This window comes from Amblyraja radiata, chromosome 6 (genome assembly GCF_010909765.2).
Source record: "Amblyraja radiata isolate CabotCenter1 chromosome 6, sAmbRad1.1.pri, whole genome shotgun sequence".
Lineage (NCBI taxonomy): Eukaryota > Metazoa > Chordata > Chondrichthyes > Rajiformes > Rajidae > Amblyraja > Amblyraja radiata.
Window position 1 is genome coordinate 32,099,623 of NC_045961.1, and position 27,378 is coordinate 32,127,000.

Here is a 27,378-nt window from a genome sequence, read left to right on the forward strand (position 1 = left end):
AAACATGATTCTCTAAGTGTTATCATACTCACCCTGTTTGTCAGCCTCAGGTGAGGACTATCCACTGCCAATGGGCTCAAAAGCTTATTCCTGCACCTTACCTTCGCTGGCTCTTTCAAGAGCTATGGTTGGACCAGGCGGGTTATGTATATAGACGCTCCAATGTCTTTGGGTAAAACGGTGGCTCACGGCATGGGCCGTTTGCAGATTCACGTTCTCACCAGTAAAAAGTCCACCTCAACTAAAAAACACCTTCAGGAAAAAAAAAAGCATATATCGAATTAAAAAACAACAGCACAGTAATAAGCCTGCCTCAACTAAGCAAACATCCATATCCAATAAAAACGCAGGAGAAAAAAAAAAACACATGTAAAAAGCCTGCCCTGGCTTAAAAAGACACATCTTGAGGGAAAAAAAGTTAAAATCTACTTCACACTTCAAATAAAAATCCCACCGGGATTTAAAAAAAAAAAAAAAAAAACCTCAAGTAAATAAAACGAGTAAAAAGCCAGAGTTAAGTCAGTTTTTAAAGTTTTTAAAAAAGTAACTGGAGTAAAAAGCACATCGAGTTTTTTAAAAAACGTACTGCGATTAAAAATAAGAGTATCCAATGTGTAACATGGGCTAACGATGAGCTGGTGACCACGGCGTTCTTTCACCAAAGTGGCCCCGGAACCGTCCGTGTTGCACCACCCGCCCCCGTAATTCTGATCATCTCCGGCTTCGTTCAATCATCAGGAACGGATTTTTGAGCGGGAAACCGAAGTGGAGAAAATTTCCCCTGCGCTACATGTGGACCACCCCTCATGTAAACAACCCCGCTCCCAGTAAACAACCACCCCGACTAAACAGTTACAAAAAACACCTCGAATAAAACCAACCAACTCGAGCTAAACAAAAAAACGAATAAAAGGCCGCCTCGACTAAATAAACACCCATCTCCAATAAAATGTTGGCTTCGACTAAAAATCACAATTAAAATGCCTCCGTCATGTAAACAACCTGCTCCAGTAAACCACCACGACTAAACACCCACCCCGATTCAATTAAACAACCACCCCGACCAAAGTTACAAACACCTTGAGTAAAACATCCAGCGCGTAAAAGGAGTAAAAGCTCAGCTCGAAGAAAAACAAATCTCGAGTTAAAAACGCATGTCGAGTAAATAGAAACCACGAGTAAAAAGCTCGCCTCGACTCAAACCCCCACCTCGAGTTAAAGAAAGCACCCCGAGTAAAATAAACCAATACAAAGCCTGCCTCGAGTAAATAAACAGTTTAAAAAAAAGACTAAAAAAAAACACCTTGAGTTAAAACACACGCCTCGAGACACAAAGAACGAGTAAAATTCCCCCCTTGACTAAAAAACAAACCTCGAGTAAAAAGTACATCGAGTTACAAAACACACCCCGAGTTTAGATTTTTTAAAACGAGTAAAAAGCCCGCCTAAGGAAAATAAAAACTGAACTCGAGTAAAAAGAACATGGAGTTATAAAAAAAACTTCGAGTAAAAACAAGAGTAACCAACGCTGATCGGTCCTCTGGCTTCGTCATGAGGGGATTTTTGAGCGGGAAACCGAAGCGGAGAAAGTTTTCGCTGTCGGAGAAAGTTTTCGCTGTCGGCGAAACCCGCGCCCGCCACAAGTGCAGCACTAGTGGACAACACCTCATGTAAACAACCACCTGCCTAAACACCCACCCGACTCAACATCAACCTCTCAACAACCACCCCGACTAAACAGTTACAAAAATTCCTCGAGGAAAACAACCAACTCGAGCAGAAAGCACAGGTAAAGTAAAATCACACGAGTTAAAATGCACTCGAGTTTAAAAGGAACTGTAGATGCTTGAAAATCGAAGGTAGACAAAAATGTTGGAGAAACTCAGCGGGTGAGGCAGCATCTATGGAGCGAAAGAAATAGGCAACGTTTCGGGCCGAAACCCTTCCTGTCTGAAGAAGGGTCTCAACCCGAAACGTTGCCTATTCCCTTCGCTCCATAGATGCTGCCTCACCCGCTGAGTTTCTCCAGTTAAAAACACATGTCGAGTAAATCGAGACCAGGAGTAAAAAAGCTCGGCTCGACTAAAAAAACCATCACGAATAAAATACACACCTTGAAGACAACAACGCACCGAGTAAAATAAACTAGGAGATAAAATAAATAAAGACTAAAAAAAAAAATCACCTCGAGTTAAAAAAAAACATATCTTGAGTTAAAAATACACGCAGTCTCACAGAACGATTAAAATTCCCACCTTACTGAGAAACAAGCCTCGAGTAAAAAGTACATTGAGTTACAAAAGAGTAAAACTTTTTAAATAAACCTTGAGTAAAACAAAGTACAAGTAAAAAGCCCGCCTCGACTAAGCAAACGCCCATCTCCAGTAAAGACCTGGATTCGACAATTAAAAAAAACATCTTGAGGAAAAAAACTGTTAAAAATAGCCGCTTCGACTAAAAATCACACCTCGACTAAAATTCCCACCGTGTTAAAAAAAAACCCCACATACCTCGAGTTAAAAAGAGCTGGCGACCACGATGCTTCTTCACCAGAGCGGTTCCGTGACTGGAAGCGGGAACCGCACCCGTCCGTCTTTTAAACTCGCCGCACCCGCCCCAACGCTGATCGGACCCCGAGCTTCGTCCAAATAGCACGAACGGTTTTTTTGAGCGGAAAACCGAGGCGGAGAAAGTGTCCGAAGCCCGCGCGCGTCGCAGGTACAGCTCGAGTGGACAACCCCTTATGTAAACAAGCTGCTCCAGTAAACATCCAGCCCGCCTAAACATCCATCCCCGACCAAACAACCAACCACCGCCCAGTTTCAAAATCACCTTGAGTAAAACAACCAACGAGTGAAAAAAAACGAGCAAAAAGCACAGCTCGGGTTAAACCAATTTCTCGAGTTAAAGGAAACCACTAGTATTAAGCCCGCCTTAACTAACAAAAACCCATCTGGAGTAAAAAGCCAACTCGAGTAAACAACACATCTCGAGTAAAAACTTCCACAAGTAAAAAAAACTCACATCGACTGTAAAGTTATCTCGAGTAAAGAAAGAAACATCGATTGAAAAATACTTGAACTTTAAAAAAACGTCGAGTAAAATATAATTTCTACACTAAATCTTGTTATTCAGAAATAAAATGTGAGCATTTTAGAATGTTCGTTGTCAGGAGCCTATATGTGGTCAATATATCTCAATGCTAATGCGAGCTTTGTAAATTGAACATATTGATTTGATGACACAATGTCATGTATTCATGTAACATATTTGCTATATCATGTATGTGTTTTATGCATAACATCTTCAAAAAAATAATTAAAAGATATCTTACATATTTGCACAGCACAGACGCCCCCTCCCCTCCCCAGCCCAATTCACGCTTGCTGACCAAGGTGCCGATTTCCAATCTAAGGACACACCCAAAAGGCTCTTGAAAGTTGTAATTGTACCCACCTCTACCACTTCCTCTAGCAATTCATTCAATATACCCTCAAGTAAAAATCACACCGAGTAAAAAAACTCAACAAGTTACAAAATATACCTCGAGGGAAAAAAACCAAGGAAATGTGGAGAAAATGGTCCCCCTGATCTCCTTAATTCTTTCAATTTTTATCTTACCAGTTTTTAAGCTTCGTTGCCCTTGAAAAAAGCCCGCCCGCCCGCGAAAGAATGCACCTTGCACCTCTCGCAGCTTGCACTTGAGTTGGCTGAGGTGCGGATAAGACAGTTGTCTTCCCTTCTTTAATAACAAAATTTAAACCCCTGCCCCACGGTACGAGTTCATTCCAAGAGTTCTCCCGAGTTTGCCCTGATTCGAACTCGGAGATTACATTTGGACAGGCGAATAGATAGAAAAGCTTTGAAGGGTCTGGGCCAAATGAGACACTGAGAAAAGGCATCTTGGTCGTCGAGGTCGAATTGGGCTAAAGAGACTTTCCTATCTATGTCTGATTCTGTAACTGTTTACCAAGAAGGTCCAGCGAGGGGTTTGGTTGTTGTTGTCACGGCACCGCATTCTGAGGGAGTGGATTGCAACGCAGAATCCTACTACCACAGGCTACTGAGGGATGGATCCTATGTAACAGCCTATGAAAAATACTCGGAGGTAGACACGAAATACTGGAGTAAATCAGCGGGACAGGCAGCATCTCTGGAGAGAAGGAATGGGTGACATTTCGGGTCATTCTGACTCTGAAAAAGGGTCTCGACCCGAAAGGTCATCCATTCCTTCTCTCCAGAGATGCTGCCTGTCCCGCTGATTTACTCCAGTATTTCGTGTCTACCTTCGATTTAATTCAGCATCTGCAGTTCTTTCCTACACATATGAGAAATACTCTATTGATACTTAAAGATGAAACATTAGTGGAGTATTGCTACTATACAACATTGCCTCACCCCGAGTAAAAAAAAAGTACAAGTAAAAAGCCCGCCTCGACTAAGCAAACGCCCATCTCCAGTAAAAAGCTGGATTCGACAATAAAAAAAACATCTTGAGGAAAAAAACTGTTAAAAATAGCCGCTTCGACTAAAAATCACACCTCGACTAAAATTCCCACCGTGTTAAAAAAAACCCCCACATACCTCGAGTTAAAAAGAGCTGGCGACCACGGTGTTTCTTCACCAGAGCGGTTCCGTGACTGGAAGCGGGAACCGCACCCGTCCGTCTTTTAAACTCGCCAAACTCGCCGCACCCGCCCCAACGCTGATCGGACCCCGAGCTTCGTCCAAATAGCACGAACGGTTTTTTTGAGCGGAAAACCGAGGCGGAGAAAGTGTCCGAAGCCCGCGCGCGTCGCAGGTACAGCTCGAGTGGACAACCCCTTATGTAAACAAGTTGCTCCAGTAAACATCCAGCCCGCCTAAACATCCATCCCCGACCAAACAACCAACCACCGCCCAGTTACAAAATCACCTTGAGTAAAACAACCAACGAGTGAAAAAAAACGAGCAAAAAGCACAGCTCGGGTTAAACCAATTTCTCGAGTTAAAGGAAACCACTAATATTAAGCCCGCCTTAACTAACAAAAACCCATCTGGAGTAAAAAGCCAACTCGAGTAAACAACACATCTCGAGTAAAAACTCCCACAAGTAAAAAAACTCACATCGCCTGCAAAGTTACCTCGAGTAAAGAAAGAAACATCGATTGGAAAATACTTGAACTTTAAAAAAACGTCGAGTAAAATATAATTTCTACACTAAATCTTATTGTTATTCAGAAATAAAATGTGAGCATTTTAGAATGTTCGTTGTCAGGAGCCTATATGTGGTCAATATATCTCAGTGCTAATGGGCTTTGTAAATTGAACATATTGATTTGATGACACAATGTCATGTATTCATGTAACATATTTGCTGTATCATGTATGTGTTTTATGCATAACATCTTAACATTTAAAAAAAAAAGATATCTTACATATTTGCACAGCACAGACTCCCCCTCCCCCAGCCCAATTCACGCTTGCTGACCAAGGTGCCGATTTCCAATCTAAGGACACACCCTTGAAAGTTCTATCTATTCGCCCTAAAGGCTCTTGAAAGTTGTAATTGTACCCACCTCTACCACTTCCTCTAACAATTCATTCAATATACCCTCAAGTAAAAATCACACATCGAGTAAAAAAACTCAACAAGTTACAAAATATACCTCGAGGGAAAAAAACCAAGGAAATGTGGAGAAAATGGTCCCCCTGATCTCCTTAATTCTTTCAATTTTTATCTTACCAGTCCCCTCTAGTTTTTAAGCTTCGTTGCCCTTGAAAAAAGCCCGCCCGCCCGCGAAAGAATGCACCTTGCACCTCTCGCAGCTTGCACTTGAGTTGGCTGAGGTGCGGATAAGACAGTTGTCTTCCCTTCTTTAATAACAAAATTTAAACCCCTGCCCCACGGTACGAGTTCATTCCAAGAGTTCTCCCGAGTTTGCCCTGATTCGAACTCGGAGATTACATTTGGACAGGCGAATAGATAGAAAAGCTTTGAAGGGTCTGGGCCAAATGAGACACTGAGAAAAGGCATCTTGGTCGTCGAGGTCGAATTGGGCTAAAGAGACTTTCCTATCTATGTCTGATTCTGTAACTGTTTACCAAGAAGGTCCAGCGAGGGGTTTGGTTGTTGTTGTCACGGCACCGCATTCTGAGGGAGTGGATTGCAACGCAGAATCCTACTACCACAGGCTACTGAGGGATGGATCCTATGTAACAGCCTATGAAAAATACTCGGAGGTAGACACGAAATACTGGAGTAAATCAGCGGGACAGGCAGCATCTCTGGAGAGAAGGAATGGGTGACATTTCGGGTCAGTCTGACTCTGAAAAAGGGTCTCGACCCGAAAGGTCATCCATTCCTTCTCTCCAGAGATGCTGCCTGTCCCGCTGATTTACTCCAGTATTTCGTGTCTACCTTCGATTTAATTCAGCATCTGCAGTTCTTTCCTACACATATGAGAAATACTCTATTGATACTTAAAGATGAAACATTAGTGGAGTATTGCTACTATACAACATTGCCTCACCCTGAGTAAAAAAAAAGTACAAGTAAAAAGCCCGCCTCGACTAAGCAAACGCCCATCTCCAGTAAAAAGCTGGATTCGACAATAAAAAAACATCTTGAGGAAAAAAACTGTTAAAAATAGCCGCTTCGACTAAAAATCACACCTCGACTAAAATTCCCACCGTGTTAAAAAAACCCCCCACATACCTCGAGTTAAAAAGAGCTGGCGACCACGGTGTTTCTTCACCAGAGCGGTTCCGTGACTGGAAGCGGGAACCGCACCCGTCCGTCTTTTAAACTCGCCAAACTCGCCGCACCCGCCCCAACGCTGATCGGACCCCGAGCTTCGTCCAAATAGCACGAACGGTTTTTTTGAGCGGAAACCCGAGGCGGAGAAAGTGTCCGAAGCCCGCGCGCGTCGCAGGTACAGCTCGAGTGGACAACCCCTTATGTAAACAAGTTGCTCCAGTAAACATCCAGCCCGCCTAAACATCCATCCCCGACCAAACAACCAACCACCGCCCAGTTACAAAATCACCTTGAGTAAAACAACCAACGAGTGAAAAAAAAACGAGCAAAAAGCACAGCTCGGGTTAAACCAATTTCTCGAGTTAAAGGAAACCACTAATATTAAGCCCGCCTTAACTAACAAAAACCCATCTGGAGTAAAAAGCCAACTCGAGTAAACAACACATCTCGAGTAAAAACTCCCACAAGTAAAAAAACTCACATCGCCTGCAAAGTTACCTCGAGTAAAGAAAGAAACATCGATTGGAAAATACTTGAACTTTAAAAAAACGTCGAGTAAAATATAATTTCTACACTAAATCTTATTGTTATTCAGAAATAAAATGTGAGCATTTTAGAATGTTCGTTGTCAGGAGCCTATATGTGGTCAATATATCTCAGTGCTAATGGGCTTTGTAAATTGAACATATTGATTTGATGACACAATGTCATGTATTCATGTAACATATTTGCTGTATCATGTATGTGTTTTATGCATAACATCTTAACATTTAAAAAAAAAAAGATATCTTACATATTTGCACAGCACAGACTCCCCCTCCCCCAGCCCAATTCACGCTTGCTGACCAAGGTGCCGATTTCCAATCTAAGGACACACCCTTGAAAGTTCTATCTATTCGCCCTAAAGGCTCTTGAAAGTTGTAATTGTACCCACCTCTACCACTTCCTCTAACAATTCATTCAATATACCCTCAAGTAAAAATCACACATCGAGTAAAAAAAACTCAACAAGTTACAAAATATACCTCGAGGGAAAAAAACCAAGGAAATGTGGAGAAAATGGTCCCCCTGATCTCCTTAATTCTTTCAATTTTTATCTTACCAGTCCCCTCTAGTTTTTAAGCTTCGTTGCCCTTGAAAAAAGCCCGCCCGCCCGCGAAAGAATGCACCTTGCACCTCTCGCAGCTTGCACTTGAGTTGGCTGAGGTGCGGATAAGACAGTTGTCTTCCCTTCTTTAATAACAAAATTTAAACCCCTGCCCCACGGTACGAGTTCATTCCAAGAGTTCTCCCGAGTTTGCCCTGATTCGAACTCGGAGATTACATTTGGACAGGCGAATAGATAGAAAAGCTTTGAAGGGTCTGGGCCAAATGAGACACTGAGAAAAGGCATCTTGGTCGTCGAGGTCGAATTGGGCTAAAGAGACTTTCCTATCTATGTCTGATTCTGTAACTGTTTACCAAGAAGGTCCAGCGAGGGGTTTGGTTGTTGTTGTCACGGCACCGCATTCTGAGGGAGTGGATTGCAACGCAGAATCCTACTACCACAGGCTACTGAGGGATGGATCCTATGTAACAGCCTATGAAAAATACTCGGAGGTAGACACGAAATACTGGAGTAAATCAGCGGGACAGGCAGCATCTCTGGAGAGAAGGAATGGGTGACATTTCGGGTCAGTCTGACTCTGAAAAAGGGTCTCGACCCGAAAGGTCATCCATTCCTTCTCTCCAGAGATGCTGCCTGTCCCGCTGATTTACTCCAGTATTTCGTGTCTACCTTCGATTTAATTCAGCATCTGCAGTTCTTTCCTACACATATGAGAAATACTCTATTGATACTTAAAGATGAAACATTAGTGGAGTATTGCTACTATACAACATTGCCTCACCCTGAGTAAAAAAAAAGTACAAGTAAAAAGCCCGCCTCGACTAAGCAAACGCCCATCTCCAGTAAAAAGCTGGATTCGACAATAAAAAAAACATCTTGAGGAAAAAAACTGTTAAAAATAGCCGCTTCGACTAAAAATCACACCTCGACTAAAATTCCCACCGTGTTAAAAAAACCCCCCACATACCTCGAGTTAAAAAGAGCTGGCGACCACGGTGTTTCTTCACCAGAGCGGTTCCGTGACTGGAAGCGGGAACCGCACCCGTCCGTCTTTTAAACTCGCCAAACTCGCCGCACCCGCCCCAACGCTGATCGGACCCCAAGCTTCGTCCAAATAGCACGAACGGTTTTTTTGAGCGGAAAACCGAGGCGGAGAACGTGTCCGAAGCCCGCGCGCGTCGCAGGTACAGCTGGAGTGGACAACCCCTTATGTAAACAAGTTGCTCCAGTAAACATCCAGCCCGCCTAAACATCCATCCCCGACCAAACAACCAACCACCGCCCAGTTACAAAATCACCTTGAGTAAAACAACCAACGAGTGAAAAAAAACGAGCAAAAAGCACAGCTCGGGTTAAACCAATTTCTCGAGTTAAAGGAAACCACTAATATTAAGCCCGCCTTAACTAACAAAAACCCATCTGGAGTAAAAAGCCAACTCGAGTAAACAACACATCTCGAGTAAAAACTCCCACAAGTAAAAAAACTCACATCGCCTGCAAAGTTACCTCGAGTAAAGAAAGAAACATCGATTGGAAAATACTTGAACTTTAAAAAAACGTCGAGTAAAATATAATTTCTACACTAAATCTTATTGTTATTCAGAAATAAAATGTGAGCATTTTAGAATGTTCGTTGTCAGGAGCCTATATGTGGTCAATATATCTCAGTGCTAATGGGCTTTGTAAATTGAACATATTGATTTGATGACACAATGTCATGTATTCATGTAACATATTTGCTGTATCATGTATGTGTTTTATGCATAACATCTTAACATTTAAAAAAAAAAGATATCTTACATATTTGCACAGCACAGACTCCCCCTCCCCCAGCCCAATTCACGCTTGCTGACCAAGGTGCCGATTTCCAATCTAAGGACACACCCTTGAAAGTTCTATCTATTCGCCCTAAAGGCTCTTGAAAGTTGTAATTGTACCCACCTCTACCACTTCCTCTAACAATTCATTCAATATACCCTCAAGTAAAAATCACACATCGAGTAAAAAAATTCAACAAGTTACAAAATATACCTCTAGGGGAAAAAAACAAGGAAATGTGGAGTAAATGGTCCCCCTGATCCCCTTAATTCTTTCAACTTTTATCTTAACCAGTCCCCTCTAGTTTTTAAACTTCGTTGCCCTTGAAAAAAGCCCGCCCGCCCGCGAAAGAATGCACCTCTCGCAGCTTGCACTTGAGTTGGCCGAGGTGCGGATAAGACAGTTGTCTTCCCTTCTTTAATAACAAAATTTAAACCCCTGCCCCACGGTACGAGTTCATTCCAAGAGTTCTCCCGAGTTTGCCCTGATTCGAACTCGGAGATTACATTTGGACAGGCGAATAGATAGTCTGGGCCAAATGAGACACTGAGAAAAGGCATCTTGGTCGTCGAGGTCGAATTGGGCTAAAGAGACTTTCCTATCTATGTCTGATTCTGTAACTGTTTACCAAGAAGGTCCAGCGAGGGGTTTGGTTGTTGTTGTCACGGCACCGCACTCTGAAGGAGAAGACTGCAACGCAGAATCCTACTACCACAGGCTACTGAGGGATGGATCCTATGTAACAGCCTATGAAAAATACTCGAAGGTAGACACGAAATACTGGAGTAAATCAGCGGGACAGGCAGCATCTCTGGAGAGAAGGAATGGGTGACATTTCCGGTCAGTCTGACTCTGAAAAAGGGTCTCGACCCGAAAGGTCATCCATTCCTTCTCTCCAGAGATGCTGCCTGTCCCGCTGATTTACTCCAGTATTTCGTGTCTACCTTCGATTTAATTCAGCATCTGCAGTTCTTTCCTACACATATGAGAAATACTCTATTGATACTTAAAGATGAAACATTAGTGGAGTATTGCTACTATACAACATTGTTTCCACTCACCTACACATTGAAAGGTAAGTAAGACATAACATTATAACTCCAATTAGTCTGGCACGTTATCGATGTTGCAATAGTGTCGCCATAATTATATGTTCGAAAATATATCAGACTGAGAGATTGACAGGGTGTAAAGGGTCCTAACTCAAAATGTTGCCTGTCCATTCCCTTCACAAATGCTGCTGACTTTCTGCAGAGTTGATTTGTGCTAGTTCAACTAACAGAAGCCAACATTGTAATGGATTTTATGAGCCATATAACCGAACGATCCCCTGATGCAGAATTTTAGCCCAAAACATCGACTACCCTTTTGCCTCCACAGACGCTGCCCGCTGAGTTCCCGGAACAAATTTTGCTTTGCTCCAATTTCCAGCATCTGCAGTTTTTGAATTATCCTCTCATTATTTCAGTCTCGCAGATATCCTTTTTTTTGCCTGGCGTCCTTTTCTTATTTCCAAGCTTTGTTTTATCGTCGAATGAACCAATATTAGGCAAATTATACATCGTCAAGCCTATTGCCATCTGTTCAAATACGGAGAGGTACATATGATGAAAATCTTATTTGTAAGTCTTGTTCTTTTTTAAATAATCCTGAAGGGCAATAAAAGTAAGAAAAGCCGATTTGCATTTCTCATAAGGACTGCTGAACAGTGTTTTGTGCATGTTCACCCTTCTGCTTCAGAAATTGTAATTGCTCTATTTGAAACAAGTTAACCCCTGCATGATTGAGTAAATCTGCATCTGCAGTTCCCTCCTTTGATCAAAACATGAACGAAATGACGAAGAAACATCAATAGGATGTAGAAACACCCAGTGATGCAAGGGTACACTACTGATGATGTGTCCTGTGCCCAACTGTCCTGAAGGTTACCCAGGCCAAGATATACGTATCCACTCCCCCCCCCCCCCCCCCCCCCCCCCCCCCACAGATGTTGAGCGTCTACCACTCTCAACAATCAACGAATGTCGTGAAATGCTCCCCACCTATTGGCACAAGGGACTTCTTAACATCTTGTCCTGTGTATTTGATTCTGATAATCTGGACTCGTCCAGTGACTACTGTGAAAGGACAGCTGACAACATGGGAAAGTCCACGTGACAGCTTGGAGAGACAGCTGACAGGAGGGAACAGACCCCACTGGGGCCGTCATGGGCTAGCTACCCATGATAGCAGTCCCCAACGCTGTTTCAGTTAGTTGGAGACACCCGCTAAATGCTACTAAACGTAAATTAAAGAGAATACCCCTAGAGCCTGCGAGAGCGGGGGCGGAAGATGGCTCACCGATTGATAACACGGTTACAGACCCAGGAACGGAAACGACTACGGACAAGGAGAGCATGGCACATGAGACATCCACAACAGCTGCGGGACACAAACTTCAGGTGTGCATTTGTGGTTGCGAGAAAATTACATCAGTGAAGGGCTTGAAGATCCACCAAGGGAGGAAAAAGTGCTTGAGAGAGCAGAGACATGGGCCTCGCATTGACCAGTACTTCTTACGAAGCAACCAGTCAAATCAGTCGAGTGAAGCACAGCGACAGGACTCTAACCAAAGTTCGCAGAGCATCAGCACCCATGTCACTGAAGAGGGTGATACAAGCACAGAAATGCCGGTGGAGGAGCCCACGCAACAACGACAAAGACCTCCATTGGAGGGAAAGATCAAAGGGCACAAACCTGGAGTGAAATGGCCCAAAGCTGTTGAAAAGAAAGAGTGGGAGACGGTCAACAGTGACCTTATACATATCTTGGAGCAACAAGCGGGCACAGCAGTGGAAAAGCTTGAAAGGATGGGCAACACAATCTACAGCTATGGAGAAGAACGGTTTGGGGTGAGTAAAGGGAGAGGTGGAAAGAAATTACCAACACCAATCAAGTCCAGGAGGCAGCAGGAGATCGAGAGGCTAATCAGAGAGAGGAGACAGTTGAAAAAGCAATGGAAAAAAGCAACTGAGGCAGAGAGAGAAGGTCTCATGCTACTCCAAGAGGACATCAAGAGCCGATTGGCAACCTTGCGAAAAGCAGAGAACTTGAGGAAACTTCGCAGGAAGAAAGAACACACAAGAACACGGTTCTACAAAGACCCTTTCAAGTTCATCAAAGACCTCTTCGCAAAGGAAAAAAGTGGAACTTTGAAAACATCAAAACGGGAATTGGAGGAACACCTGGAAAAGGTCCACCAAGACACGAAAAGGCATGAGCAGTTAGTCATCCCACATGACATCCCGCCTATTCAACCACCTGAATTCAACCTGGACACCAGCCCTCCAAGATGGAAAGAGGTAGAGAACACTGTCCGGCGAGCAAGAGCAGCATCAGCTCCGGGGCCAAATGGAGTACCATACAAGCTCTACAAGAACGCACCGGATGTGTTACGCTTTCTATGGAAGCTCATGAGGGTGGTGTGGAAGAAGCAAACAATACCTAAGGCGTGGCGAAGGGCCGGCGGCGTGCTAATACCTAAAGAAAAGGATGCGTCAGACATCAGCCAATTCCGGCCAATATGTCTCCTCAACGTCGAGGGAAAAATCTTTTTCAGCATTGTATCACAAAGGCTGTCCACCTATCTGGTAACAAACAAGTACATTGATACATCTGTACAGAAAGCAGGAATTCCAGGATTTTCGGGCTGCTTGGAGCATACAAGCATGATCTGGCACCAGATCCAAGCAGCTAAGAAGGAGAAGAGAGACCTACATGTGATCTTCCTCGATCTGGCCAATGCATTTGGTTCAGTTCCCCATGAACTCCTTTGGAAATCTTTTGCCTTTTTCCATGTACCAGAGCTCATTACCACACTGGTCAAGAGCTATTTCCAAGACCTGCAGCTGTGCTTCACAACAGCTGACTTCAGTACAACATGGCAGCGCTTGGAAGTAGGCATCATGGCAGGCTGCACAGTCTCACCCTTGGCCTTTACAATGGCCATGGAAGTCATCATCAGGGCCTCAAAATGGGTGGTGGGCGGTGAACGAACCAGGGCTGGGCTCCGTCTGCCACCCATCAGGGCATACATGGACGACATGACCACACTAACCACTACTGCAGCATGCACCAAGCGGCTACTTGGAAAGCTGCAGGAGAACATCAAGTGGGCCCGAATGAAGATCAAACCAAGTAAATCTCGAAGCATCTCCATAGTCAAGGGGGTGCTTAGAGACACAAGGTTCTGTATCGGTGACGACCCTATACCAACAGTGTCTGAGCAGCCAGTTAAAAGCCTGGGTAGATGGTACAACGCAAGTCTCAAGGATAAAGAGCAGGTGGAACAACTAAGGCAAGAAATTGTCAATGGCCTGGAGAACATCAATCAGACCCTACTGCCTGGGAAACTGAAGCTCTGGTGCCTACAGTTTGGACTCCTTCCTCGGACAATGTGGCCACTGACCATTTATGAAGCCCCAATAACAACTGTGGAGAAGATGGAGCGAACCATAACTTCATACGCGAAGAAATGGCTCGGGGTCCCATGATGTCTAACTAACATCGGCCTATATGGCAAAGGGGTCCTGGAACTACCTCTCACTAGTCTAACAGAGGAATACAAGTGTTCTAAAGTAAGACTTCAGATGACACTGAGGGACTCTAGAGACAAGACCATCAGTGCTGTTGCGCCGCCCCTAGTAACTGGCCGGAAGTGGACACCATCTGATGCAGTACAGCAAGCTTCATCAGCCCTGAGACACAAAGACATCGTGGGGCAAGTCCAGCAGGGAAGAGGAGGCTTTGGCCTTACGACAAGTAAACCAACTTGGCGAAAGGCCACAACATCAGGGCGGAGGACATTGGTGGTCGAGGAGGTGCGGCGACAAGAGGAGGCCGCAAGAAGTGCAAAGGCGGTCTCTCTTGCCAAACAGGGGCAATGGATGCAGTGGGAAGGTGTGGAGCGGAGGAAGATCAGCTGGAAAGAACTATGGGAAATGGAAGCAAGCAAGATCAGCTTCATCATCAGAGCGACTTATGACGTGCTTCCATCACCAAAGAACCTCCATCAGTGGTACGGCGAGGATCCAACCTGTGCCCTCTGCCCAACTCCAGCGACCCTCAAACACATCATGGTAGGCTGCAAGACCAGCCTCACGCAAGGGAGATACACGTGGCGGCATAATCAGGTACTAAAAAGCCTGGCATCAGCCCTTGAGAACAGGCGGTGTGCGACCAACTCCTTGCCTCCGAGAGCAAGCAACCCCCTCCCCCTAAGGGCAACAACCTTTGTCCGAGAAGGACAGAAAACATCTAAACATCCTTCCACCAGATCAGAAGAAGGAAACCTAAGCAGGGCCCGCGACTGGAGGATGCTGGCGGACATCGGCCGACAACTAGTTTTTCCACCTGAAATTGCTTCCACCAACCTCAGGCCAGACTTGGTGTTCTGGTCCCCTTCACAGAAGACTGCTTACATCATAGAGCTCACAGTTCCATGGGAGAACTCTGTTGAGGAGGCCTATGAGCGTAAGAAGCTGCGTTACGCAGAGCTTGCAGCAGAGGCAACGCAGCGTGGCTGGAACACCAAAGTCTATCCAGTTGAAGTGGGATGCAGAGGATTTGTTGCGTCATCTACCATCAGACTGCTGAAGGAGCTTGGAATCCACGGTCAGGCTCTGCGGAAGACCATAAGATCACTCTCAGAGGCGGCTGAAAGAAGCAGCCGGTGGATTTGGCTCAAGCGGAAAGACCCATGCTGGGCCCCAAGTATTTCAGGGTGAATCTTTGGGACGGTTTGACACGGGACACGCGCTGAGGGCTGATCATCCTGCAGCGGGCCGCCCTTGTGGAGGGTGTATAGTGTTAAAAGGCCGAAACACCCAGTGATGCAAGGGTACACTACTGATGATGTGTCCTGTGCCCAACTGTCCTGAAGGTTACCCAGGCCAAGATATACGTATCCACTCCCCCCCCCCCCCGCCCCCCCCCCCCCCCCCCCCCCCCCCCGCCCCCCCCCCCCCCCCCCGCCCCCCCCCCACAGATGTTGAGCGTCTACCACTCTCAACAATCAACGAATGTCGTGAAATGCTCCCCACCTATTGGCACAAGGGACTTCTTAACATCTTGTCCTGTGTATTTGATTCTGTAGATGCTGGTTCACACCGAAGACACAAAATGCTGGAGTAATTCAGCGGAACAGACAGCAACGGGTTTCGACCCGAAAAGTCACTCGTTCCTTCTCTCCGGAGATGTTGCACCAGCATTTTGTGCAGTTCCAGCATCTGCAGTTTCTTCCTTTGCTCAAAACACGAACGAAATAATGAAGAAAAATCAATAGGAACCGCAGATGCTTTGTTTACGAAAAAAATATACAAATGGACACATACAGACATTGAAACTCATTGTTAAATACACAAGTCTGCGATTCCTTCCTCTGGTCAAAACACGAACAAAATGATGAAGAAACATCAATAGGAACTGCAGATGGTAGACACAAAAAGCTGGAGTAACTCAGCAGGCCAGGCAGAATCTCTGGAGAGAAGAAATGGGTGATGTTTCGGGTCGAGACCCTTCTTTAGACTCAGAGTGTTTGGACCAAAGATACTAGAGGAGCAGTCTGAAGAAGGACGGTTACCCGAAACGAGACCCATTCCTGGGTTACTCCAGCTTTTTGTGTGTATATCTTCGGTTTAAACCAGCATCTGCAGCTCCTTCCTACAGAATAGATGCTGGTTAGCGATTCAAAACAAAAGATACAAAGTGCAGACGTCGAAACGCATTGTTTCACTGAAGGGTGAACGCGCAGGCGCAGTGAAACGGACTCCAACTCCCAGCATGCCAGGGACGGGCGAAGACGCAGGCGCGGGAGACTGCGGCGGTTGCCCTCTCCCCCTCAAGGTAGGCCCCAGCCCCAGTCCCATCAACGTAGGCCCCAGTCCCTCAAGGAAGCCTCCAGCCCCAGTCCCATCAATGTAGGCCCCAGCCCCTCAAGGTAGGCCTCAGCCCCTCAAGGTAGGCCCCAGCCCCAGCCCCAATGTAGGCCCCAGCCCCTCAAGGTAGGCCCCAGCCCCTCAAGGTAGGCCCCAGCCCCAATGTAGGCCCCAGCCCCAACCCCCCTCAAGGTAGGCCCCAGCCCCACCCCCACCCCTTCAAGGTAGGCCCCAGCCCCAACCCCCCTCAAGGTAGGACGAGCGTGGATCTCCGCTCCCCTTTTCTCCTCCGCCCCAAGGCCGCACTGGGACCCGTCGGCGCTAACCTTCCTGCTGTGGCCACCACCCGCGGCTCCAAGCCGATCCGCCAGGGTCCCGGGTTCAATCCCAGCTCAGGGCGCTGTATATGTGGAGTTTGCATGTCCTCCTTCAGGCCGATCCTCAGTAACCCTGGCTTTCCCATTCTGTCCCTCCCCCATCCAAATTCTCAAACTAGTTTAACTGCCCCCATTTGGTAATTTTACTGATTGTTTCAGAAGGAACAGCAGATGCTGGTTTAAACCGAAGATAGACACAAAAAGCTGGAGCAACTCAGCGGAACAGGCAGCATCGCTGGAGAGAAGGAATGGGTGACGTTTCGGGTCAAGATCTTGACCTTAAACGTCTTTACTGGTTGTATGCCTGGTTGTCACCTTCCTCATAGCGAACAATGAACGATTCTACATTTCCTTGATCATTGTCTGTTTTGATCTGTATGTATGGAGTTTGCATGTCCTCCTGCAGGCCTATCCGTCAGTGTTCCGGGTTCAATCCCAGCACTGTCCTCCTGATTAATGTTACTGTTTGCATGCTTCGTTGATACCTTCCCCTCAGCCAACAATGAACCATTCTACAATTCCTTAATCACCATCCCTTCCATATCTCTGGTTTCCCTCTCCCCTGACTCTCAGTCAGAAGAAGGGTCTTGACCTAAGTGTCACCCATTCCTTCTCTCCAGAGGTGCTGTCTGTCCTGCTGAGTTTCTCCAACATTTAGTGTCTGTGTTCCTGAACCAATCACCTCTTTCACACCCCCTTCTGAGTGCTGCTTCCACCAGCTCTTAACTATTCTGTTATTATACTTTGTATCAGTAAATAAATGGTGTGCAAAGCAGCAGATACTTTTAAAAGGCAGAAGATAGACACAAAAAGCTGGAGTAACTCAACAGGTCAGAGAGCATCTCTGGAAAAATATGTTAATTATTCAGGGCAGAATACCTCATTTCCACCTGTGCCTGTTTCATCCCTCCGTTGCCATGCGGTGAGAATGGAGAGGTTGAGAAGGAGTTTCTTCCCAGAGGCCATTTGGACTGTAAACGCCTATCTCACCAGGGACTAACTCTACTGAACGTTTTTCCTTCCATTATTTATTATGTAAAAGAATATGTGTGTTATGATTGTGTTTATAGTTTGTTTGGTTGTTTGTCTTTTGCACAAAAGTCCGCGAGCATTGCCACTTTCATTTCACTGCACATCTCGTATGTGTATGTGACAAATAAACTTGACTTGACTTGACTTGCTTTTACTCAGTAGCTAAACATTTTTCCATAAGTGAACTCAAGATCTTTCTCTTACTTTTCCTTGGTAATGAATATTCACTGCATAGGGAAAACCAACAATACATGTGGGCTGTTTGAAGCCCACAATTCTGTGGAGTATGATTTTATTTCCCCCATGACTTGAGTTAAAGTTCCACTGCTATTCTCACTTGCAGCTTTAATCGTTGCCATTTACTGTTCGAAATGCAATTTTGAAAGAAAGGTTGAAGTAGAAACTGTATTGTGCAGTATTTCAATTTATTTTGGTTCTATTTGTGATTTAAATTTTTTATATGGCTTCAATGATGTTAGTATTTTTGTAATTTTAGTGTTGAAGAATCTGACTGAGAATGGGGAAGCCCCCCTTTAGGCAGGTTCAGACATGTGGGCCTTGGGATTTAAAGGAACGCCTTGGAGCAGGAGGCTTTGGGCATGTCTATATGTATGAACATAAGGTACATTCTATATACAGTTAGTCTAACCTTTCTAGTACATTGTAGAGTTTTTACGATTTAATAAAACAAGCATGAGACAGATACAAAAACCTCTTTCGTTCAGTTTCTTTAACCAACTGTTAATATGCAATTTCAGGGGACTAATTTCGCCTTGGCCTTTATTGTTGTAGATTTTATTCCTTCCATGATGTGATGAGAAAATTTGAAATCTCTTGTTTTTACATTCCAGTCTGTGTTGCTTTTCTTCCCCTTCTCCCCAGTATCTGTGTGACAGAAACCTTTGTAATTTAGATCAGAAATGTTGTGATCAAACTTGGGAAGCGATGATTCTTTCAATATATCTATGTCATGTACTTAAGCTGATTGTGCGGCTACTAGCAAGCTATTCTGATCAATGCAAAGCTCCGATAATTTTAAATTGAAATTATTTCTGAAAGAAAAATAAAGTGCTCAATGTATGGAACTGACAGAAGGACGGTTGACACGCAAGCCCTAAGGGTTTTTTCTCGGTGGGAAGTGATTGCTCTTCTGCAGCCATTTTCCTGTGAGTTATGGATGACACCAGTTTTTTGCTTGATTTCCATGACTTTAATTTTACCAGGGCTCCTTGATAATACAATTGATGGAGTGATGTCAAGAGGAGCCACTCTCCTCTTGGTTGTGAAATTCATTTTTTGGTTATTGATTACATTTGAAAGCAATTAATGTTTTTGAGAGTTGAATGAATTAGCTTCAGAGAGGAAGCTTTCCACATTTTCTGGGAGAAATTGTAACCTTTTTAGCTTAGGGGTGTAGATATATTTTAATCACATTATCCTTTAAAGCAAGGATGTTGTTGTGTTATAGCTTTTTGAAGGGTCCCAACCTGAAATGTCGCCTGTCCATGTCTTTCAGCAATGTCGCCTGTCCTGCTGAGTTGCTCCAGTGCCTTATTTTTTTTGTAAACCAACATCTGTAGTTCCTTGTGTCTATTGTACAGTGTGCGCCCAGCTACAGTGCCCTTCATAATGTTTGGGACAAAGACCCATTATTTATTTATTTGCCTCCGTACTCCACAATTTGAGATTTGTAATAGTCCTCTTCAGTTTTCTCTTCAGCATATAAAAGGCATGCTCAATTGGGTTCAGATCAGGTAATTGACTTGGCCACTCAAGAATTGACAATTTTTTAGCTTTGACAAACGCCTTTGTTGCTTTAGCAGTATGTTTGTGATCATTGTCTTGCTAAAGATGGCTGCAATACAGGCATGGCAGAGCACCAGAGAAGACACCCTGCAACTGGTGATGTCCATGAATCGCAGACTTCAAGCAGTCATTGCATGTAAAGGATATGCAACCAAATACTAAACATGACTACTTTCATTTACATGACTTTGCTGTGTCCCAAACATTATGATGCCCTGAAATGGGGAGACTATGCATAAACACTGCCGTAAATTCTACATGGTGAAACCAAAATGTATACAAATGGCCTTTATTAAAATCTGACGATGTGCACTTTAACCACATGTGATTATTTTTCTATTACAAATTTCAAATTGTGGAGTACAGAGGCAAATAAATAAATGATGGGTCTTTGTCCCAAACATTATGAAGGGCACTATATTTCCAAAATCAAGAAGTGAGGGTTTCCACTGATAAACCCGGTTCCATCTTCTCTGATGTGTTATTTTGTGATTGTTAGATGAAAATCCTGTTAATCCTTTTATCTTGCTGACATTCAGTATTCACGGAATGGTTCTCATGTAGGGGGCCCTTGCCTCAGCTTGTCTGCTACCAAAACCAGTGTGTGCATTGTCACCTTTAGACTAGATGGCGTCAAAGGTTCCCAATCGCTTCATTAACATGACAACATTTCCTTAATAGATCTAGTTTAAATTTTCATTCTCCTATTAAAATCCTTGCATGTTGTTGGCCACTTATGTCTGTAAATTCTTAAGCTTTCTTGTGCGCAATCTTTCCTAGATTACTTTTTGTTTTCAAAATTCAGCCTCATTTGCTTGCTTCGCTCTCTTTCATCATTACCATCCCCATATCTCAGTTACTAGAACTTATACCATAATTATCAGAGTTTTAATAGATTTGAAATTCACGCTATCGGTTTCTTTCTGGTGGTTCAAGATAAAATGATTAATGTTTATTCGTAAATTGACTACATTTGGCAGCTATACTGCATCTTTAAGGTTTCATTACAATAATCAACATTACAGTGTATTTGATAGACTTTATAGTTTATAATTTAATCAGGAGTTTAACGTCAGTTGGAATGATTTGCAAGCCAGTTTAAAATTAACTAAGTGAAACGAGTGTAACTTTTTTGAGATTTGTGATCCGTCAATAATTTTGCCAACAACTTTAACTAATTACACCTCCCACCCTCCCATCCGCCCGCCCTCGGGCTCCTCCTCCTCCTCCCCTTTTCCTTCCTTCTCCCCCCCCCCCCCCACCCCCCATCAGTCTGAAGAAGGGTTTCGGCCCGAAACGTCGCCTATTTCCTTCGCTCCATAGATGCTGCTGCACCCGCTGAGTTTCCCCAGCAATTTTGTGTACCTTCGATATTCCAGCATCTGCAGTTCCTTTTTGAACACTTTAACTAATTACCTTTTGATTTACTATATAATGAACTTCTAAATGGCATCTCTGTTCCAGAGCACTGAGGAAAGGATTGCAGTTAAAGCCTGTCGTGTAGAGTTGAGTGCAAGAAACAAGGAGAGGTGGTGCCATGAGATTCAAATCATGAAAAAGTGAGTATATTTTCAGAGACCTCTGGAGTTTCTTTAGTGATGCAGTGGACCTTGGCTTAAAAAGTTTCACAAACTTTTTGCCATCACAGATAATCCATTTTGTATCCAGCTATTTGTTCACAGTACAGCACAAACCATTGACTAAAGATGTTTAGGAATATCAATATATTAGTGATTTGTAAGTATAGGTTTTGAAGGAACAGCGTGTTCATTTTTTTGTTACCTGGGCATAAGGATAGTGTGCAAACTGAAAATACCTGTTCCTTTGGGTTAGGTGGAACTTGGAGGAAATTCTTAGTTTGATTTTCCCGTCTCCCAATCAAGTTCACTGAGGTTGTGGCATTTTGTTTTGCTGGGATAAGGTTGTTCCAAACAAGGTTCTGTGGAAGATTCGGTAAAAGATTGTGAGTACATCAGAACCTTGGTGGCTACAGTTTGAGTATTAATTTGTATGTTCCATCAGTATGAAACAGTATGTTTCATCAGTTTGTATGTTTCATGTTTCATGCAGCAAGCAAGAATTTCATGGTCCGACCTGGGACACATGACAGTAAAACTCTCTTGACTCTTGACTTCATCATGGAGTAGCACAAGAGTAAGGCAGAACATTTGATAAGGTCCCACATAGGAGATTAGTGGACAAAAGTAGGGCACATGGTATTGGGGGTAGAGTGCTGACATGCATAGAGAAGTAGTTGGCAGACAGCAAACAAAGTGGGGATTAACGGGTCCCTTTCAGAATGGCAGGCAGTGACTAGTGGGGTACCCCAAGGCTCGGTGCTGGGACCGCAGCTATTTACAATATACATCAATGATTTGGATGAAGGGATTCAAAGCAACATTAGCAAATTTTCAGATGACACAAAGTTGGGTGGCAGTGTGAACTGTGAGGAGGATGCTATGAGAAAGCAGGGTGACTTGGACAGGTTGGGGGAGTGGGCCGATGCATGGCAGATGTAGTTTAATTCAAATAAATGTGAGGTTATCCACTGGTAGCAAAAACAGGAAGGCAGATTACTAGCTAAATGGCGTCAAGTTGGGAAAAGGGGAAGTACAACGGGATCTGGGGGGTCCTTGTTCATCAGTCTATGAAAGTAAGCATGCAGGTACAGCAGGCAGTGAAGAAAGCGAATGGCATGTTGGCCTTTATAACAAGAGGAATCGAGTATAGGAGCAAAGAGGTCCTTCTGCAGTTGTACAGAGCCCTAGTGAGACCACACTAGGTATTGTGTGCAGATTTGGTCCCCTAATTTGAGGAAGGACATTCTTGCTATTGAGGGGGTGCAGCGTAGGTTTCCAAGGTTAATTCCCAGGATGGTGGGACTGTCATATGCTGAGAGAATGGAGCAGCTGGGCTTGTACACTGGAGTTTAGAAGGATGAGAGGGTTTCTCATTGAAACATAAGATTGTAAAGGGCTTGGACACGCTAGAGGCAGGAAACATGTTCCCAATGTTGGGGGAGTCCAGAACCAGGGGCCACAGTTTAAGAATAAGGAGTAAGCCATTTAGAACAGAGACGTGGAAACACTTTTTCTCACAGAGAGTGGTGAGTCTGTGGAATTCTCTGCCTCAGAGGGCGGTGGAGGCAGGTTCTCTGGATGCTTTCAAGAGAGAGCTAGATAGGGCTCTTAAAAAATAGCAGAGTCAGGGGATATGGGGAGAAGGCAGGAACTGATTGGGGATGATCAGCCATGATTATATTGAATGGCGGTGCTGGCTCGAAGGGCCGAATGGCCTACTCCTGCACCTATTGTTTATTGTCTATTCCATAAGGGGTGGCACAGGGGTGGCGCAGTGGTAGAGTTGCTGCTTTACAGCGCCTGAGACCCGAAATAGCAGCAAGAGTAGGCTGCAGTGTCTCAATCTTGTCTCAGCATTAGATGGCATCAAGGCTAATTTGATTTTGAGGACTGAACCTCACCATCCTGCCTTTTTTCTATAGCCCTTTACTCTCCTCCCAACCAAAAATCTATCTGTCTTCACACTATTCCGTGTTGTAACCTCCACAGTACTTTGGGATAAAGAATTTCAAAGTCCACTGAAAGAAAAACATTCCTTGTCATGCTCATCTTTTTTGAGGCTCTTCTTTGAGGGTAAACATTTCCTTTGTCAAGCCCCTTCAATCTGTGTGATTCATTCAAATCATCTCTCATTCTTCTAAACTCCAATCTTTCATTCAAGCAAATCCATTTATCACAGAAATCAACTTGGTGAAACTCTGTTTGAAGTGCATCCAACGTGTACAATGTGGGAGCAAATCTACAGGTCGTCCCCTGACATTTACTTGAGTTTGAAGGTAGACAAAAATGCTGGAGAAACTCAGCGGGTGCGGCGGCAACTATGGAGCGAAGGAAATAGGCAACCTAAGGGTTTCGGCCCGAAACGTTGCCTATTTCCTTCGCTCCATAGATGCTGCCGCACCCGCTGAGTTTCTCCAGCATTTCTATCTACCTTCGATTTTCCAGCATCTGCAGTTTCTTCTTGAACATTTACTTGAGTTTCTTCTCTCCTTCCTTTTCTTTTCTCCTTTCTTTTTACTCATCATAGCAGGTTGTGAGCCAGTTTTATCAACTTGATGCTATCTTTAACTTTCTAAGCCATGCATGTTTGATCTTTTTCCTAGAATATGGAATATGAATTCAAAATATTTCCTTAAATGTCTCCCACTGCTTATTTACCATCTTCCCTTTTAATCTCTGCTATCTTGGATTTGAAAAATAACATTTCTCTTCATTCTTTTGCGTTGTTCTTGAGATCGAAATTTAAGGATGAGAATATTAACAGTTATCTTCTTTTTGGGAAGTTCTGTCGATAATTTCCTCTTGGATTTGCAAATATTACTTGATATCTTAATGTCTGAAGCTGATTATTGAGTAATTTTATCCTTTCTAGTGGAAAGATATCTGAACTATTATCTTCTAGTTCAGGTTTTGAAACTGGAGCTTCATTCAACTTTATTTACTATCGAAAACTCCACGCTAAGTGGTTGGATCAGATTATAATTAGTTACAATTGGTGCTGGATACATTTAAAACATAACTACAGTCAGTTAAATGAGCATTATAACTTCATATCTTTGCCTGTTTTGTATCTTGAATGTTCAATTTATTCTGAGAACCGTGTAAAAGATTTAATGTTACAGGTGCACAACCTTTTATCCGAAATTCCAAATAACGAAAAGCTCCGAATAGCGGACATTTTTTCGGTCCTTGAAGACGTTCACCGAGGGCGGCCCGCAGAGGTGACAGCGGAACCTCCGGTCGGTCCTCGAGGAAAGGGGAACTAAATCCCCATTTATAAAAGAGAAGGTGAGGGTATATTGCGCGGGAGGGTTAATAATTGACAATCTGCTGCTGCCTGCCCGCTGAGTTAAAAAGTTCCCACGGTAGACTCACGATACATAGTGTATCGTGAGTCTTGCGTGGGAACTTTTTAAGTCAGCGGGCAGGCAGCAGCAGATTGTCGCTCCCTTCAGTTTCACCCCACCTACACCCCTCTGCTTCCCGGCCATGTGTGTGACCCCTTCCCTCCCCTCTCCAGTTCCCCGCCCATTGCACCGGCGCGGGGGCTTTGCACTGTCCTCACGTCGGCGATGCCAGCAGGTCAGTGCCAGTCTCCGGAGACGTCAGGACCAACGGGACACCGACCCCCAGGCCCACTGCAAGCACGGAGATCCCAGAGACCCACAGCCAGCAGCAGCCCAGCCCCGTTCCAACTCCAGAGGAACACGCTCCCCGTAGGGACAGAAGCTGATGGTGTACAAGGTACGTCTTGTTCTTGGGGTTGCGGATGAGGGGGCGCAGCTCGGGCTGTGACGTGTACAGGAGCTGAGATTGGGAACTGTACCGCCCTTGCCCCCTCCCTCTGCAACTGCAAACAACCCCACTCTCCTGCTCACCTGCGAGGCCGGAGACGTCAGGACCACCAGAAGCCGCTCCCCGATGGGCCGCTACGGCGACAAGTGGCCGTTCGCCCACAGCCCAAGCTGCGCCCCCTCATCGGGACACCGACCCCCAGGCCCACTGCAAGCACGGAGATCCCAGATCAGCAACTCTAGCCCAGCCCCGCTCCAACTCCAGAGGAACACGCTCCCCGTAGGGGCAGAAGCTGATGGTGTGCAAGGTACGTCTTGTTCTTGGGGTGGCGGATGAGGTGGCGCAGCTCGGGCTGTGGGCAAACTGCTACTTGTCGCCGTAGCAGCCCATCGGGGAGCGGATTCCTCTGGAGTTGGAGGGGGAGGGGGGTATTGTGCTGTTTGATCGCCCCCTGCTATCCCAGGGACAGGGAGACACAGCGGCTTTTGAGAATGGTGGGCAATCACTTCCAAAGTTCTGCCCACACAGTCAGTACACCTCTCCTACACTTGTCTCCCGCACTAAGATCATCTCGCAGAGAATGATCCCAGCCTAACCCTCCCTATTCTCTCCTATTCTGCAAGAAAAAACTACATTGAAGACTCAAACTCGCGATCGAGTAACTGCCGGGATCGAGCCGCAAACTCGCGACCTTGCGGATATGAGCCGAGCACTCTACCACTGAGCCAGCCGTTAAAATCTACGCTAAAAATCTTCCATTCCGAAAGCCGAAAAATTCCGAATTACGAAAAGTGTCTGGTCCCAAGGCTTTCGGATAAAAGGTTGTGCACCTGTAATTGTGAATGTTGATTACTGCTGTGTTTTTGTGCATCCATTTTTCATGTTCTATTAAGTAATTTGTTTGAACTCATAATACATCTATTTGAACATCTTTCGCTAGAAGTTTATAATACAATTGCCATTTTTCTGTAGGAGAATTTTTGAATATTTATTCAGGTATATTTTTCCTATTTGGTTCTTTGCTAATGTTGCATTTTGTGTTTGAAGGTATTGGGCAAGCCTGAAACTGTTGTGGACTTAAATAAATCCAAGTACAGGTGCACAACCTTTTATCCGAAGATCCAAATAACGAAAACCTCCGAATAGCGGCCATTTTTTCGGTCCTTGAAGAAAGGTCCTTGAAAACGTTCACCGAGGGCGGCCTGCAGAGGTGACAGCGGAACCTCCGGTCGGTCCTCGAAGAAAGGGGAACTAAATCCCCATTCATAAAAGAGAAGGTGAGGGTATATTGCGCGGGAAGGTTAATAATTGACAATATGCTGCTGCCTGCCGAGTTAAAAAGTTCCCACGGTAGACTCACGATACACAGTGTATCGTGAGTCTTGCGTGGGAACTTTTTAACTCAGCGGGCAGGCAGCAGCATATTGTCAATTATTAACCTTCCCGCGCAATATACCCTCACCTTCTCTTTTATGAATGGGGATTTAGTTCCCCTTTCTTCGAGGACCGACCGGAGGTTCCGCTGTCACCTCTGTGGGCCGCCCTCGGTGAACGTTTTCAAGCGCAAGCACGGAGATCCCAGAGACCCACAGCCAACAGCAGCCCAGCCCAGCCCCGCTCCAACTACAGAGGAACCTGGGTTGCGGATGACGGGGCGCAGCTTGGGGCGTCGTAGGGGCCCATCGGGGAGCGGGTTCCTGTTGGTCCTGACGTCTCCGGCCACCTGCCATCCTCCGGGAACTGTACCGCCCTTGCAGGAGAGTGGGGTTGTTTGCAGTTGCAGAGGGAGGGGGCAACTGCGGTACAGTTCCCAGTCTCAGATCCAGTCCAGGGGGGTGGCCGGAGACGTCAGGACCAACGGGACACCGACCCCCAGGCCCACTGCAAGCACGGAGATCCCAGAGACCCACAGCCAGCAGCAACTCCAGCCCAGCCCCGCTCCAACTCCAGGGGAACACGTAGGGGAAGAAGCTGATGGTGTGCAAGGTACGTCTTGTTCTTGGGGTGGCGGATGAAGGGGCGCAGCTCGGGCTGTGGGCAAACTGCCACTTGTCGCCGTAGCGGCCCATCGGGGAGCGGATTCCTCTGGAGTTGGAGGGGGAGGGGGGTATTGTGCTGTTTGATTGCCCCCTGCTATCCCAGGGACAGGGAGACACAGCGGCGTTTTAGACTGGTGGGCAATCACTTCCAAAGTTCTGCCCACACAGTC

The 27,378-nt window shown here is 45.1% G+C and overlaps 1 long non-coding RNA gene across 1 annotated transcript; it reads left to right on the forward strand.

Annotated features, from left to right (window-relative positions):
• The first annotated feature begins 528 nt into the window (after positions 1–528).
• LOC116973984 lies at positions 529–22,161 on the forward strand. The gene is made up of 3 exons (XR_004412233.1): positions 529–543; positions 13,011–13,018; positions 22,024–22,161. It is a non-coding gene; the product is annotated as an uncharacterized LOC116973984 (long non-coding RNA).
• Positions 22,162–27,378: the final 5,217 nt, after the last annotated feature.